The following is an 18,657-nucleotide window of genomic DNA, read 5'->3' as shown; positions in this document are numbered from 1 at the left end:
AGTGATAAGTGTTTTTGGTAGTCAGTTTTGTGGAGAATTTTCGGTTTTATGAGAAGGAAGGAAAAAAATTTGTTTTGTTTAAGGAAAGAATAATATAAAACCGTGTATTTACACGTTTTTAAAAAAAATCTTCTAAAAAAATATCTTCAACTAACTTGAGAGATATAAGGAAAAATCAGATTTTTAGGAAATAAAATCTGAACAGAATATTTTTGGTTTTTCGAATTTTGAAAAGAAAAAAATCTAACTCTAATACGCTGGGAATTGGGAACAGCGTTTGGGAACAATGATGAACAATGAAATTTTGCTACTTTGGAACTCCATTAATTCTTTTAATCCTTTGTCATCACTTAAGGCATAGAATTGTCCTATGAACAATAAGGGGAATATTATTGGACATTGGTGAGCAGTTTTCAGACATTTTTACTTATACATATGAAATAATCATATAAGAATTGTGATGTATTTAAGCAAATAAAAACATCAAAAATGCACATCAAGACATAATGCCAAAGAATTAACACAAAGGGGAATAATGTAGCAATCATTTCAATTTAATTAAGCCAAGTTCAAGTCTCAATTTCTCAAACCTATCTCTATTTAAGGGTTTTGTCAAGATGTCTGCAATTTGACGTTCAGTCTCACAGAATTCCATTTTAATAAGACCCTTTTCAACATTATCTTTCAGAAAGTGATGCCTAATATGGATGTGTTTGACTCTTGAATGATGTACGGGATCTTTAGAAATACTAATAGCACTAGTATTATCACAATAGATGGGAACACATTCAAAGTAGATTCCATAGTCACGTAGTTGTTGTTTTATCCATAGCATTTGGGAACAACATGCTGCTGCTGCAACATATTCAGCCTCTGCTGTAGATAAAGCAACTGTGTTTTGCTTCTTGGTGCTCCAAGAAACTAAACTATGACTAAGGAACTGAACCATACCTGATGTACTCTTTTATTGACCAGATCTCCTGCATAGTCAGCATCCGCAAATCCTTTCAATTCAAAGGTATCACTCTCGAATAGAATAGGCTTAAATCATCTGTTCCCTTGAGGTATCTTAGGATTCTCTTCACAGCTGTGAGATGAGATTCCTTTGGATTGGCTTGAAACCTTGCACATAACCCTACACTGAAAGCAATATCAGGACGACTTGCAGTTAGATATAGTAATGAGCCAATCATACCTCGATATTTGGTTTGATCCACACTTATTCCTATAGAATCTTCATCCAATCTGGTTGAGATTCCCATAGGTGTATGATTTACTTTGGATGCTTCCAAACCATACTTTTTCAATAGTTCCTTTATGTATTTTGTTGATGGATGTAGATTCCTTCTTCTGTTTGCTTGATTTGCAACCCCAAGAAGAAGTTGAGCTCACCCATCATACTCATTTCAAATTCTTTACTCATGAGATTAGCAAAGTCCTTGCACAAAGATTCATTAGTGGCACCAAATATAATATCATCAACATATATTTGAACAACTAATAAATGTTTTCCTTTTGATTTTAAAAACAAGGTTCGATCCAATTTTCCTCTTTTAAACTCATTTTCAAGAAGGAACTTAGAAAGTCTTTCATACCATGCTCTTGGAGCTTGCTTTAACCCATAAAGAGCTTTGTCAAGCTTAAAGACATGATTAGGAAATTCTTTATTTTCAAAACCTGGAGGTTGTTCTACAAATACCTCCTCATTAAGATAACCATTTAGAAAAGCACATTTTACATCCATTTGATACAATTTGAAACCCATGAAGGCAGCAAAAGCTATGAAGATTCTAATTGCTTCCAGTCTTGCAACTGGAGCAAAAGTTTCTTCATAATCAATGCCTTCCTGTTGATTGTATCCTTTCACAACTAACCTGGCCTTGTTTCTTATGATAGTTCCGAACTCATCTAATTTGTTTCGAAACACCCACTTTAAACCAATAACCTTGTTATGTTTAGGCTTAGGTTCAAGGTGCCAAACTTTGTTTCTTTCAAATTGATGAAGTTCATCCTGCATAGCTACGATCCAATCAGCATCAGTGAGAGCTTCTTCATGATTCCAACTTTTCCAATGGCAACTATGTTACCTTTCTTGTTGTCACCAAAAGTCACACTTCCACCATTATAGGCTGAGAGTAAGAGAAATCTTGATTTATCTCCAGTCATATGCTTAGAACAACCACTGTCTAGGTACCATGTGTTGTTCCCCCTCACTCCAACCTCAAGAGATTCAATCTCTTCATCAGATTCGGAATTGTCAAGAGCCATAAGACAGAAGTTTGCAGTCTCCTCATTTGGTTGAGGATCATCTTCTTCCTCAGAGTCAGAGTCTCCCCATGCAGCAACCATAGCTTTCTTCATGTCAGATCGAGTATAGGAGTTTTTGTATTCTTTGTTCCTATCTCTGCTCTGTTCCCTTCCTTTGCCTTTTTCTTGTTCCATTGGGACAATCCTTGATGAAGTGCTCAGAACTGCCACACTTATGACAAACAAGTTTGTTAGAATATTTCTTATTCTTACCTTTGTAATCACCTTTCTTCATGTTCCTAAACATTCTTTTGAATTTTCGGACCATGAGAGCAGATTCTTCTTCATCTGTTTCTGAGCCTTCAATTTCATCAGCTTTTAAGGCAATCGACTTTTGCTTGGACATGTCTCCATTCTCATTGTCCAATTGCAACTCATGAGTCATGAGGGAACCAGCAAGTTGTTCCAAATTGAACTTAGTAAAGTCCTTAGTTTCCTGTAAGGCAGTTACTTTAGCCATCCAACGATCCCTAGGAAGGCTCCTTAGGACCTTTCGTACCTGTTCCTCAGATGTAATCACTTTACCAAGAGATGTTAGCTCATTAATTATATTAGTAAAGCGTGTAAACATGTCTTGGATAGACTCTTTTGATTTCATTTGAAAAAGTTCATATTGATTCATCAAAAGATCTATTTTTGATCTCTTAACTTCACTCGTACCTTCATGAGTGACTTCAAGAAGATCCCAAATTTGTTTTGCGGTTATACATCCCATGACACGATTGGGTTTATGAGGACCAAGACCACAATGAAGCAATTTTATAGCAAGAGCATTAATTTCCATCTTTTCGAAATCAGCTTTATCAAAATCAGATATAGATTTAGGAATTACCTCATTTTTGTCATTAGTGGTAGTGGCTTCAAAATCACCTACCTCTATGACTCTCCATACCTGGTAATTGTCGGCTTTGATAAAGATCTCCATTCTGTTCTTCCAATAAGTGTAAAACTTACCATTGAACATAGGTGGCCTCTGCGTAGAGTACCCTTCTTCCAGTTTCTCTTTAGTATTCATATTTTTCAAGATCTTGAACTCAACAGGGTTTCCTGAATATTAGAGTTCCCGCTCTGATACCAATTGTTGTATAATATGAGCACTATAAGAGGGGGGTGAATTATAGTGAGAGAATAAGCACTACTTTTTGCGGAATTAAAAGTAAACTTGGGAACAAACAATGGGAACACGAGAGATTTTACGAGGAAAAATTTCCTAGGCCTAGTAGGAAGAAACAACCTCGACCACAAGGGATTTTAAACAACTTTCCACTATAATAGGCCAAAACAACTCTGATTACAACCTATTACTTTTCTCTCGATTCTCAACTTAAGTCACTCAACTCAAGTTCCCAACGACAGTTCCCAACAACTGACGTTTTCTCTCAAACTTCACTAGAAGTTCCTTTCTCTTTCTCTTTCTCTTTCTCTTGCTTCACTCAAAGCTTTCTCACACTTACAAGAGTTCACTCAAACCCTTTTTCTCAAAAATACACTTTGTAAAATAATGGAAGAGTAATAAAAACTCGATTAATGTAAGTATGAATTCTCTTAGATAACTTAAGACAAATTAACTAAGTCAGACACACATGGTGTGACGAATAAAAGTCAGACACAATTTTACTCAAATGAATTAGGCGCCTATTTATAGACCATTAAGACAAGACATGATTTCCACTAACTTAGACCATTATCACATGTTCTCCATGATGTTTAATTAATTAATTAAATTAAATTAATTATTTCATGTCATGTAAACATCCACTAATCCACTACTTCACTTCATAGAAGCAGTAACATATTACGTGGTTTTGCAAACTTGGAGAATAATTAATCTTATTTAATTTAATTAAATACTTGGAGGATAATTAACTTAAGCCACTAAATCCACTAACTACATAAACATGTAGCAGTAAATCTTAGGCGTGTAAACTAGAATTTAGGAAATAAATAAATAAAATCCTTTAGCTAGTTTTTAGGAAAAATATCTTTTTCAAAATCTTTTATAAAAACCGGAAAACAGTATTTGTATTTCAAAAAATCCGAAACATTTTGAAAACCGGAAATAATATATTTTTCGAAAACTAAATCTTTTAAATAAAATATAAAAGATAAAATATATATTTTAAAAAGATAAGATTTGAAAATCAGTTATTTTAAAATCAGAAAATCTATTTAAAATCTTTTCCTAACAAACTTAAACTAACTTCCTAAAATTATGGATCTTAGTCAAAATATCCCTAAAAACTCTAACAACTATATTGGGCACTCAATTATCTTAGGCGCACAATATTAGTCACTTAGAAGTTCCTAAATTAGTTTTAAAGTCTTATTCCCTAATTATTAAGTCTTGTTCCTAAGCCTTGTTCCTATAGTGCCAGGTCTGTTCCTTTCATGGGAACAGAACCAAGTTCCTTTGAGAATTCACCACGAACTTAATAATGCTATTACTCAACCTTAACAAGAAGATTAATAAATACCCTAATGTATTCTAATCTTCATTCCATGCTTGATTCTTCATTTCTCGAACATCTTTACTTCGATCTTGATTAATTCTCCGCTTTAATCTTCAATCAAGTATTCTCTTAGCTCGAGCATGAATTACCTTGCAACAACATAAATAAAATATACTATGTCTTTTGTGGTTAGGTCATTTTCAAAACTCAAGGGTCAACAAGATGGATTTAGTATATTGGTATTGATTATGAATGTGGGAATTGTATAGATATGAGTGGTTAGAATGACAATACTTTTTCAGATGAGTACGAGTCGGAAGCAGAATGTTTGGAGCAGGTAATTTAGTAAAAATGTTTATTAGATTAGGATGATGTATTTATTAAAAATAGAATGTAACAAATATAATTTATATTGGAGTAGGGAGGTGGATTAAAGAGGAAGAAGAATTTGAGAGGAAGTAAGAGGAAGAAGAGGTTGAAACGTGTGGCTGAAGAGGTAGGAACTTGGTGAATAATTTGTAGGTCTAATATATATGATTTCTTATTGTATAGTATGTTTTATTTTGTATTATTAGCAATGAATTATTATGAATTGTTTTAAAATGTGCAATTGCAGATTGGAAGCGAATGTAGTGGGAGGAAATTTAAATTTTCAACAGATATGTTTAGGGTGAGTGGTCTAAGTGAATGTGGTGCAGTGAGATCACGGGGTGAGGTTTGTAAAACGCCACTAGTAAAGTGCAAAGGTGCACATCCTAATGTGAATTGTAGGGTCGACACGTTAGGGAAAGTTGTGGGTGGATTTAATGCAATGAAAGCTGAGTGGGTTATGGAAATGGGTTTTGGAGGTTTGTTGGAGTTGAAGCGTAGGAGATTGCCGCGTTCGTTATGTTATTGGTTGATGACTTTGGTTGACACAGAGAAGAAGGTGTTGATGTTGCCTGGTGGTGTGGATTATCCGTTGGATAGGAGTCAGGTGCACTGGGTTTTAGGCACCCCGGTTGGTCCGAAGAGGGTGATGCCGAAGGTTGCACGGGATGATGATAGCAAGATGGTAGTAGCAAACATTAGGAGGAAGTATGGGTTGGGTGTTGGGATTTCGATGGTGAAAGTGTTGGAGATAGTTGAGGGAGTATGTGATAATTCTGGAGAGTATGAATTCAAGACTGCATTTCTTATATTGGTTTTGTGTGATTTTTTATGTCCTACGACATGCCGAAGGCTAGAGAATGATCTTGTCGTTGCCGCAACTCTTGCTATGGATGCAAAGGATTATGATTGGTCGTCCCTGGTGCTTGAAAAGCTTTTAGTACATGCTCGACATTTTGCGGAGAAGTTTTATAAGCATGGGTATGCAAAGGGTTGTGGAGGCTGCACATACTTTCTTGCTGTGAGTAATGTATAATAAATTCTTATAATAAGAAGTAATATATATTGTTAATAATATGGTAATGTATGGACATACTTCCTTTGAACATGGCTAAATTTATTTATGATTTGTAGATTATGTATCTTGATAGGCTTAACTGGCCTCCTACTAAATGGGGTTTGTTTCCAAGATGTAAGGCATGGTCGTTATAAGTTGTGAATTTGGTGAAATCTGAAGATCAATTTGGTGATGGAGATTATGGGAGAATAGGGGTAATTTACTGAACTGGTAATACTATGTATTTAGTTTATTGTGTTGATGCTTATAATGTCTTTGTGTTGTGATGGACAGTGCATAGATTTAGCTTATGGGGAAAGACATCCTTTGATGGCGAGAGACAGTGTAGGTCCTCAGTCGATGGCTTATGAGGTAGTTACTTATTGTTGTTAAGTGTTATTATTGAGTTTGAAAAAAAGGTATGTATACGGTGTTTTTATAATTAACTTCAGTGTTATTATTGACGTTGACTTTCTAAAAAACCAAAAAATTATGTATATGGTCTTTTTGTATTTAACTTATGAGTTTGAAAACAACCAAACTTTATTTATTGAGGAGAAATTGGAAACCGAACTTTAAGTATTATTGTGTAATATGGGTGCAGATTGCAAGTATAGTCTTAAGGGGAATGGGTATTGAGTTACCCGGTGGTGTGGGTGGTGTTAGTGTAGGGTGGTGTTAATGTACCCGCGGTGTCGGCATCTGATGGTGAAGGATATGGGTTACGGCGAAGGGGCCCTAGGGACCAGCTGAACCCATATCAGCGGAAGAAGCTGAGGAGAGGTGGAAGGGATTGTGGTGATAATGTGGATGGAAGATTGAGGAGGAGTGACAATGAGTGGTAGGGCCATGGTGAGCAGGCTGATGGCGACGAGGATAAGGAGGAGGAGGGCTATGGTGAGCAGGCTGATGGCGACGAGGATGAGGAGGAGGAGGGGCATGGTGAGCAAGGTGATGGGGATAAGGAGGGGCATGGTGAGCAAGGTGATGGGGATGAGGAGGAGGAGGAGGGGCAGGGTCATGAGCTGCATGGTGAGCAGGAGCAGGAGGAGGGGGAAGGGCAGCAGTAGGGGGATGGGGATCAGCAGGGGGCAGCATTATGAGGGGGAGGGACAGCAGGGGTAACAGGGGGATGGGGATGAGCAGGGGCAGCAATGTGAGGGGCAGGGAGAGGGGGAGGGACATGAGGAGGGGCTGGGAGAGAGGGAGGGACATGAGGAGGGGCTGGGAGAGGGGGAGGGACAACAGGAGGGACAGGGAGAGGGGGAGGGACAGCAGGAGGGGCAGGGAGATGGGGGGACAGAAGGAGGGACAAAGAGATGGGGAGGGACAACATGAGGGATAGAGAGATGGGGAGTGATAGCAGAAGGAACAGAGAGATGGGGAGGGACAGCAGGAGGGGCAGGGAGATGGGGGGAAAGAGTTGGGGATGGTGAGGATGGAAATGAACACCATGATGTAGAAGGTGAGCAGAGGTTGAGTGATATTAGTGGTACACGGTCAGAGAAATCAATAACATCTGTTAGTAGCTTGATAGAGAAGCTTACCGTTGGGATTGCCGGGAGTACACCTGATATTGAGAAGAGTAGGTACGAGTGGGGCTCGTGTACATTTAAGTATGGAGATGGTGAGAAGCAAGGTAACAATATGAGTGGGGATGGAATTCAGGTTCCTTACATGGAAGAGGTGTCAGGGTCTATGTCACAAACAAGTTTAGGGGTCGTGGAGGAATTGAAGAGAAGTAGGAGACGACGTTGTACGAGGCCGAGTCGTAAAGTGAGGGATGATGATTTCGAAGTTGAGTCAATACCGAGGATGTATCCAAACTACAGAACATGGCTAGTGCGACTTCTTTCAGAATATGACATGACAAAACAGTAAGTAAAGTGTGTATAATTGTAAATAAGTATTTTATGAAATGTATTTGAGAAGTAATGTGGCTATTTTGTTGTGTAGGACCGATAATAAGTTAATGGTGAAAGTTGGTGAGTTAACAACAAGCATGTCTAATTGTTGTTCAGTTTTAAATCCAAAAGTTGAAGTATCAACTAATGTAAGTGTAGACTTAATATCTTGGTTTGTTAATAATGTTGTTTTCAATTGATTGGTTAATATTGTTAATATTAGTAATATATTCATTGGATGTGCTATGTATGTGTGTATTAGTATGTTAGAGTTGTTGCCGCGATGTATACGCGCTTGTGGGTGAAGAAGTTTGTCAATGGAAGCATGCAATACTTCATGGACCCTACGTTTGTTGTAAGTTATTACTCATGTTTATACATATGGTGTGGTAGAGTTAATTTATAATTGTGAATACTAAAATAGGATATGTTGAAGTCGAGTATTCTAGGAGAGTCTGGGGATCCTGAAACTTGGAATGATGCAAAATGCGTTGCAAGAAGGTGTGCTGAACAATTGTCGGGTGTTAAGCCAAATAGGATTTTTGTGGTAAATTTATTTAATGTTCTCTATTCTCTTAGTAAATTATGTTTTCTTGAAAAATTTGTGCAAAGTGGCTAAAACTTATAATATTCGGGTTTGTTCGTATGTATTAAAGGTATTTTTTCCGGTGTTGGATGACACGAAGTGGTGGTGTGTTGCATTATGTGTAAACACAGAGGAAGTGTGGGTACTTGACTCCAATCCATACAGAACCGAGGATCACGCTCGAATAATAGATAGAATTGTAAGTAGTTTCATCTTATGTTTTTTAAAGTATGATTAAAGTGTCTGAAATTGATTTGGAAGTGTCGTGGTGTAGTTGATGGGTGCGGATTTGTTTTTTTCTAAGTTGGATGATGAGTGGGTTAGCGGAAAGACTACCCAATGGCGAAGGTCGTTTGTTGCGATAGGGGGAAGAAAGCACGGTTTATGCTCAGGGATTCACATGTTGCTGTGTATCAAGGGATGTGCTGCCAGGCTGAAGTTTGAGATTATAATGGTAAAGTATTTAGTGTTGATGAATGTCTTAAATTGATATTTTGTTATTAGTTACACGTGTGTCGTATGACATTAAATTATTGTAATTGTAGGCAGGAAACATTAAGGACGAGAAAAACTGGTTATTAACAGAAGATCTACTATGTGAATTGAACGAAGTGAGGGATGTTGTTAAAGAATGTGTGGAAGGAGTAGGTAAAAAATGATTTGGGTGAGAGTCACTAAGCTTGGATGGACTTGTATTGAATTGGAATTGGAGTAGTGAAAACATTTTTTGTAGATGATATGTATATATAAATTTTTTGGGGAACTTGTAAAGTAACCGTTTTGTTTATGTATAAAAGATCTTAGTATTGTTGTCTGTAATTGAATGTTGTGTATTGTTGATCAAACATTTTGCAAAATTTGATTAGTTCGATGCTTTCAATATATAATTTGATATGTAACTGTTATTACAATATGATTTCTATGTTATTTTTCTCTGACCTGATTATTTCAATTTACAATATGATTTGTTAGTTCTCTGACCTGATTATATATTTCAGTTTACAATATGATTTGTAAATTCTCTGACCTGATTAATTTAATTTATAATATGATTTGTGAGTTCTCTGGCCTGATTGTTTTAATTTATAATATGATTTGTAAGTTCTCTGACATGAATCTTTGAATTTATAATATGATTTGTAAGTTCTCTGACATGAATCTTTGAATTTATAATATGATTTGTAAGTTATCTGACCTGATTCTTTGTTGTTATAATATGATTTGTAAGTTCTCTGACCTGATTCTTTGTACCAGTATGTTAAGTAATCTTAAGTATGTTGCGTTTGTAGTATGTTAAGTAATATTAAGTATGTTGCGTTTGTAGTATGTTAAGTAATATTAAGTATGTTCTGAGTATGTATTATGTGAAGTTATAGTAAGTTACAATATTAAGTATGTAATGTATTTGTGTAGTGATGTCAAGTAATATTATACTACTTATTCATATTAGGAATTGTCCGAATCAGGTCATCGACATTAGAAATCATATTTTGAAGGACTTAAAACATATTTTCGAGGAGTTGAATCATATTAGAAATGAAAGTATTGTGTTAAACTTACTAGTAATGTATCTTCTCTCCTATTACTCTAAATGATTGCGAAATATGATTCTGATGGTAATATACAAAATGCGTAATAGTAAATTGCATAAAAGTAATAAACAAATATGTTGAGAATACAAATCGCATAATAGTAATACGTAAGAAGTAAGACACATGTTCATATTTAATACTACAACTAAAGATACTAGTAAATACGAACTGTTTGTATGTTGGAGAATAAGCCAAAAGTACCTATGGCAAATTCTGCCATATTAAGTGGTAGAGTGGTAGATAGTACAACACGTGCCTCTCTACGCGTTCTACCATCCGTAGCCTCTTTTGTTAGGAACATACGGGTGTTAATTAGATCGATCCAATACATACCTAGACTTGGTTGCACCATCCTACCACTTGAGCGAACTTGATGAAAGGGAGTGGTGGTCGTTGAACTTGTAATAACGTCGGAAACCTCATTTGTGATGATGATAGCGGAGTTGTATGCAATAGCTAATTCAGTTAGAGTTGTACCGACTTTTCGTAGGAAAATATTCCTAGATGTTAAATCATTACTGCTAAAGTAAGAGCGGCATAGGGCCGTGATTGAATCGACTATGATTAAGCGTATATGTCGAGGAGTATCTAGAGAGGCAGACATGAGAGTTTTAAGATTATCTAGAACGATAAGCATTTCATCGGGGTGATATATTTTTTTAACAATTATATTGTCCAAGGGGTTCTCACCTGAATCATAAATCCTGCGACATGAGGTGGCTAATGTGTTAGATCTACTTGAAGGAAATGGACCACATGTGTTTAAGTAGATAGATCCACAGTACAGTCCACCAAGTGTAGGTGGGAATTGTGCACACAGTAATAGTGTAGCTTGTAGGCATAATTGTGTTTTACCAGTTGAACTTTCGCCACAAACTTCAGTAATGGAGGCAGTATCAATGCCGCCGTTAAGTAATTCATCAATTGCAGGACAATGTAGAGATATTTTACGATTCATTGACATAGGCAAATGCATCAAGTAAAACTATTAAGTAAAATAATGTAGAGATATCAAGTAATATTATTTATACAAGTGGGCTAAAACTCTATAAAACGAGAGGAGGGAAGGAAGCAATAACGAAAGTGAGATAAATTGGGCTCATAGGTCGAAGTGTTGAAGGCGGATCAAATAAATACCCCAAAGCCCACTTGTACCTCTTGGCCTGCCAGACACGCAAAGAATAAGAACTTTGCAAACGACAAAAAATAAAATACAAGCCCAAGCTAAGTTGTCTAATCATAGGCCTGCACCTCTTTGTAGGCTTTAATGCCCACACGCAAGTCCAGGAGGAAGTATTTCCACTTTTGCAGTGGACAGAAGGCCAGATGGGCTAACAAAGTTGACCGTAAAACACAAAAGTATAAATGTAATTGATGTGCAATTGGGCTAAAATAAATCTTTTTATTTTTTAAAATCTGGAAGTGGCTGTAAGATATTATTTGGGCATATGGTATATAAATGCAATTGGATGTAAATATATAAATTAAGAAACATAAAATAAATTATTTTATTGACTTAATTTTTAAAAAATAAAAATATATATTATTAAAATCAAATTTATAATAAATTGTTAGACAAATACATTGATATAATAAATATAACATCAATTACCCATATGTTATTTAAATTTCACATGTGTGACATTAGGGGGGGAACTGAAGAAACATGCAATGGCTCCATGCACCCGGATATCGACATAGCCGGGGGAGTGTTGTTATGTGGGATCCAACTAAATTTGACTTCACCACCATTCCCGTGAATGATATGGAGGATACAAGGATGAAGGTTGTGCTTAAGGTAATTGTGGTTTATCATCTATCATAAAATACATATATAGAATATTGGCTAACATAATTTCTTGTATAGGGACGATGAGAAAGAAATTCCGACAAAAAATTTTGGATGCATGAAGCGGGTTTTATCGGCTATTATATATGTTTTGTGTTTTTTATGTAACGTGATGTCACGTTTTTAGTTTAAATTCTAGGTTGGTTATTATCGTTATGTTATTATCAAATTTAATGATTTGAAGGATATTGTTAAAGTTACTTATATGTTATTATAATTAATGTTATAATATGGTATAATGAAGGCCTCCCCCGTATAACCATTATAATAAATGTGAAAAACTCCATTTACTTATTTGAAATCCCACCCCCCAAGTATTTTGAAAAAGAAAGAAAATTTTGTGGGAACACTATGCAAGAGTCCTCCTCTAGCGCATTTTCCGGTGGTCGGAGAAGGAACGTTCTGAGATGTTACCACCGCCAGCAAGCCAGAATTCGAACCGCTAACGATAGAACAAACGCGGGCAGAAATTTTTTCAGTTGTTCTTCTTGGCCGGTAATAATCTACCTTTATAATTTCTATTCAATTTGTAAGTTGTTACTTTCTTCCTTTCTACTCAAACTTAGAACAATTTATGTTTTTTTAAGGATGATGACTGTGGCTTCTTCCTCTGGGAAGATCAGGTAAAGACTCCATTGATGGATGAACTATTGAAGAACAGAGATGCTGTTATTCAATAGCTCATGGATTTGCGAAGAATTGGAAGCAAGGGTGGTTAAATTGAATGAAACGAGAGTTGAATTGCGAAATGAAAAAAACCAACTCCAACATAGACTGGATGCCATGGTGGGGAGGGAGAAGATGTTGATAGCTATATGCTTTGTGTTAATTGTTATGTTGTTTATTTTTGCTTAGTAGATGGAATGTACTTTTGGTTTTTTTGTCGGGAAGATGGAACGTACTTTGTTTCATTCATATCTGTAGTATTGAACTTTCAGATGTATTATGTAATATGTTCTACAATTTATATCCATTTTCATGTTAAATTATGTTCTAACATGATGCCTTAAATCTTTGATATGATATCCATCATATATAAACTGAAACCTTATATCAATGATATGATATCCACTTTGGTTCCTTATGTTATCAATCGTAAAGGAGTTGGTGATTTGGTGATGCATCCTATGGAAGGTGATCCTTCATCGATATTTTTCTATCATTAAAAGTGTTATTACAATTAAACCTATAGCTGTAGTGAATTAATTACTCCTATTTTGGACGTTATAATTCCAAATCTTTCATTTTTAGAAAACATGGGTGAGTGAAATAGGCCATAAATAGGCCATAATATGATTTGTACGTACTTTGACAAGGTTGCTTCACTTTATAATACGATATGTGAGTTGTGTGACATGTTTTGGACAGTTTGATTTGTACGTTGTTTCACCTTATTTATAATATAATTTGTAACTTGTTGATACATAATATGATTTGTAAGTGGTCTTACCTCATTCTTTCAATCCAAAAGTACATTGTGTTAAACCAATAGTTGTAGTGAATTATTAGTCAACCTAATACATGATGAATTGGAAAACGTTATTCTTTACATACTATTGATTTATTCATTAATTGAGGTAATACTGTGAACCATGTAAATAATTATTAGAAGTTGGAGTTAGGTTGTAATTCATAATATTTCATTTATAATACTTAGATCTTTCATCACTGAATTCATAATATGGATTTAAAAGATGTTTGATATGAATCATTTAATTCATAATATGCTTCAAAAGATGTTTGATGATATGATTATTTCTACTCATAATATGATTTAAAAGATGTTTGATATGATTCTTTTAGTTTATAATATGGATTCGAAAGATGTTTGATATGATTATTTTAGTTGATAATATGGATTCGAAAGATGTCTGATTTGATTATTTTTACTCATAATATGATTTAAAAGATGTTTGATATGATTCTTTTAGTTCATAATATGATTTAAAAGATGTTTGATATGATTATTTTAGTTGATAATATGGATTCGAAAGATGTCTGATATGATTCTTGTAAATCATAATATGATTTAAAAGATGTTTGATATGATTATTTTAATTCATAATATGATTTAAAAGATGTTTGTTATGATTCTTTTAGTTGATAATATGGATTGGAAAGATGTCTGATATGATTCTTTTAAATCATAATATGATTTAAAAGATGTTTGATATGATTCATTTAATTCATAATATGATTTAAAAGATGTTTGATACACTACTACATTTTAAAGCAATTGCAACGGTTTAATGCAACAGTTGACCATAAAGCAACGATCTATTGCAGCAACATGTGGTAATGCAACACCTTTATGCAACAGACAGTACTATTGCGACGACTATTGCAACAGGTAGTGCTATTGCAACGACTTATTGCAACGGTTAAAGTGAACCGTTGCATTAGAGAGGTTAACTGCAACATCAATTTAATCTACGGTTATTTCACCAAATACCCCTGACAAATCAAAAAATTCACAATATACCCTCAATGTTTCAACAATTCACCATATACCCCTGACTTTTCATTTTTGTGCACCCTATACCCTTTTTCTAACGGACGTTAGGCTGCCGTTTGCTTTATTTACAATTTTGCCATCATTATTCACTAACCCTAATTTAAACCCTAATCCCTAACATCTAAACCTAACCCTAAAATCCAAACCCTAACCCACTCCCTCCCCTACACCAGCCCCCACCCCACCCAGCCCCCACCCCTCCCCCTCCCCATCCCCCTCCCCCACCGCCGCAGCACGCTCCCTCTCCCCTCCCCCTCCACCGCCTCTACCGTCGCAAGCCTTGCAACCCCTCCCCTACTCCTTCGCCGTCAATTTCTCGAAGGGTTGTAAAATCTACGGCGAAGCAGCGACACAACCCGAGGAAGTAAAGCTCCGGCGAGCGGGAAAATCGATGGGGTGGGGGTTTAGCGTTCGAGGGGGAGGGGTGGGATTTTTCGAAGGGTTGTAAAATCGGGGCTGGGAAATCGACGGGGTTGGGAAGTCGGTGGCTGGGAATCGGCGGTTAGGGTAGGGGCTGGGAAATCGCCGGGGAAATCAGCGGGGAATGGGTGAGGGGAAGCCAGCGGTGACAGACGCACATACAGTGGGGAAGGCCGGCGGTGGGGGAGGTCGGCGGTGGGGGAGGCCGACAGTGGGGGAGGCCGACGGTGGGGGAGGCCGGGGGAGGGGGAGGGGGAAGGGTAGGGGCTGGGGTGGGGTGGAGGGGAGGGGTAGGGATGCCAAAGAGGTAGGGTTAGGGTTAGGGTTTAGGGGAAGGATTAGGGTTGAATTAGGATTAGGGCTAGGTTAGATTAGGGTTAGGGTTTAATAATGGCAAAAATGTAAATAAAGCTAACGGTGGGTTAACGGTAGTTAAGAAAATTGGTATCTGGTGCACGTTTTCGAAAACTCAAGGGTATACGGTGAATTGTTGAAACATTGAGGTTATATTGTGAATTTTTTGATTTGTCGGGGGTATTTGGTGAAAAAACCGTTTAATCTATTGCAACGATCGATCCAAGAGCTAAAGTCTAAATTTTTTAGCAATACGACCCATACCCGCGCTGACTATTGATGTCCCTCCCTATCCCTAATACTTTTTTTTTCCTCCCGCACACAACCACAACACACACTATCAAAGACTAAGGGCAATCCCTAATTCGAACCTGAACTTCTCGTACTCGTCGGCTTCTTTTATCCCCCGCCGGGATAACTGCGTGCGAAGGGGAATCCGGTGTACTGCTCGTCGACTTCTCCTAACCGTCGCCGCGACAATTGCATAGAGGAAGGCTTTTCGCCGGAACAACTAAGAGAAGAGAGAAAGAGGTGGGGAAAAGAATCTGAGTTAGTTTCTTTTCCATATTAGATTCAATCTATGTTGTTAATTAGGTTATCTAAACCAATTTTGAATTACAATATTGGCAATTTGTTTGATAATGTTCTTTATTTTAGTAGGAGTATTAGTTTGATTGTGAAGCCATTGTATGTTTGTTCATCAGCGGATACAAGTCATACAACAACCTTCATTAGTAGACCCATAATCTGTTCTTCAACAATAGAAAACTCCAATTCTCGAAATATGCAAACCATGCTGCCCAGAGGTCCTCAGGGTACTGAGGAACAAAATGATGTGAGTAATATCATGGTTAGCTATGTCAACTTTTATCCTTTTTTTTTATCATGTGGAATATCTCATGTAATACAAGCTTTCTTAAAGATTAATTATTTTTCGCCATTCATTTTCATTGATTGAAATTTCAGTACCGTATAACAATCGAGGAGCAAGTAAATGTCATCATCTATATAAATAGATGTATCTTGGCTGAAAATATGTATGGCGATTTTATTTTAGCCAAACTCAATTCTGATGTGAGTTTCTTGACTGGTTGACTATTTAGGAGGATTGTTGTCTAAATTCAATGTTACTCATTTTATGTCAAGTAGAGAATTACATCATATTGCTCGTGTTTTTTCAGAATTGTTGTTTTCTTATGGAAGGGCTATGATGTTCTTTAGAGGCTCGTCCTTTTCTTGATGGTAAATTACGCAATGAGGTATTTTTTGGTTTCGATTTGATAGCCAATTTTATGGCTATCTGGTTTGTGCAAATTCAGGAAATGTGCTTCTCTTGTTAATTTCCATAAGTTAAAGAGTTTTAAACTTAGCTGTTGCTACCCTTACTGTTATCATATCACTCGAAAAAAAGCTCGTATCGATTCAGGAAGATAGTATCCTTCTGATCTTGCAATAGCAAATGAGGATATGAATATGGTAATCACTTAATCACCCATATTATTATCACTGCAACACATGATAGAGCAATTCATCAATTTTGTGATTCGACCTCCCAGGTACTAATTCCATCCTATACTATCGAGCTTATGCTATGTTCTTGTCAGTGTGCTGCTATATGTGTTTTTGTTGTTACTCTGTGTTCTCCATGATTCATTGTTAATTGGTGTAGTATTTAGGAAAGTACGTGTGTGTGCTCGGAATTTGGACATAAGGTGAGCTAATTAATTGATTGTTCTTGACATACTATTATAGATTCGTCTGAGTTTTGTGATTTTTCGGCACATTTTCGAAAACTGTAAATTATGTATAGTCCACACACTGTGATTTCTGAAAGCATGGTAATTCAATAAGTGTCACAGAAATATTGTTTCAGCTAACTATAGTTACAATCAATTATTATTAGCTTAATCCACCCTCCTGAGTTGAGCAGCCCTTGCCCCTTGTTGGGTATACATCCCTAAAGTCCCACATAGGAGAGATAAGGAGGAACTACCTTTTCTTTTTTAAGATTTCACCAACTAAATTTGTATGAGATCTTTTGGAAAGGAGCTCAAAAACAAATCCGTGTAGATTAGGCACAAAGCGGACAATATCGAAGGAGTTACCTAGTTTATAAGAGTTAACCAACTACAATGATACTACAATAAAACATGTAAAAAGCACACTACAATTATGACTTAGAGGTCTACAAAACGTAAAAGTGAAATACACATGTTTTCGGTGAATGTTGGAGCTGCTGACTAAGTACAAAAGTTTAGAAAAAGCGCAGCCCTTCTGACTAAGTAGGGTTGCGCTTTTGAAGAAAAGCGCAGCCCTTCTTAAAAAAAATTGAAATAAAATAATCGCGGGCTTTGAAACATTGAGCGGGCTTCAGATATATTATCCCTCCTTCTCTCTCCTCTCTCACGTCCCTCATCCATTTTCCTCCTCTCTCCTCTCTCACGACCCTCCTCCTTTTCCTCCTTCTCTCTCATCCTCTCTTCTCTCTCAAAAACTCCCAGAAAATGCGACAAACAAGACAAAAAGCCTGAAATGATTTGCACGAATCATGCCGACGGAGTCCGATTGCCTATTGTGATACCTTTTCGGAAGCGGAACGGGCCAACGAGTCAAACGCACCGCTATGCCGTGACGTTTAGGCTTTTTAAGCCATCCGAGTTCGTTTAAGGCTCCAAATAGCCATTTTAAGTTTTTTTGAATTTTTTTTTCCTTAATTATGTATTAGGGTTTTGTTTTATGTATTTAAACATTATTAGGTTAATGTTTGGAGGTAGTTCTTGTATTTTTAGATCTATAGATCTTGTATACTTCTCTTTGTTTTGATTAATGTTCTTGTATACTTCTCTTTGTTTTGATTTAATGTTCTTGTATACTTCTCTTTATTTTGATTAATGTTCTTGTATTTTCATATTCATTTTGATTAATTTGTATTTTCAGATCTATAATTTCTTCTCTTATGTATATTAGTTTTTGTTCCTTTTTTTCATTTTTGTTTCGTTCTTTTTTTTGTTTTGGGTTTATTTTCGTTTCATTTCTCTTTTCTTCTGTATTATTTTCGTTTGGAGGTCTCTTGTGTTCACTTTTGACTTTCTGGCACGTTAGGCATTTGGAAACAAACTCAGCTACTGCTCTCTTCATACCAGGCCACCAAAACATCTTCTTGAGGTCCTTATACAACTTATCCCCCCTGGGTGGACGGAATACGTCGTGTTATGACCCTCACTCATTATCTTCTGTTTCAGCTCGTCACACTT

The sequence above is a fragment of the Beta vulgaris genome, chromosome 8 (genome assembly GCF_026745355.1).
Source record: "Beta vulgaris subsp. vulgaris cultivar EL10 chromosome 8, EL10.2, whole genome shotgun sequence".
Classification (NCBI taxonomy): Eukaryota; Viridiplantae; Streptophyta; class Magnoliopsida; order Caryophyllales; family Amaranthaceae; genus Beta; species Beta vulgaris.
This window is presented reverse-complemented; position numbering follows the sequence as displayed.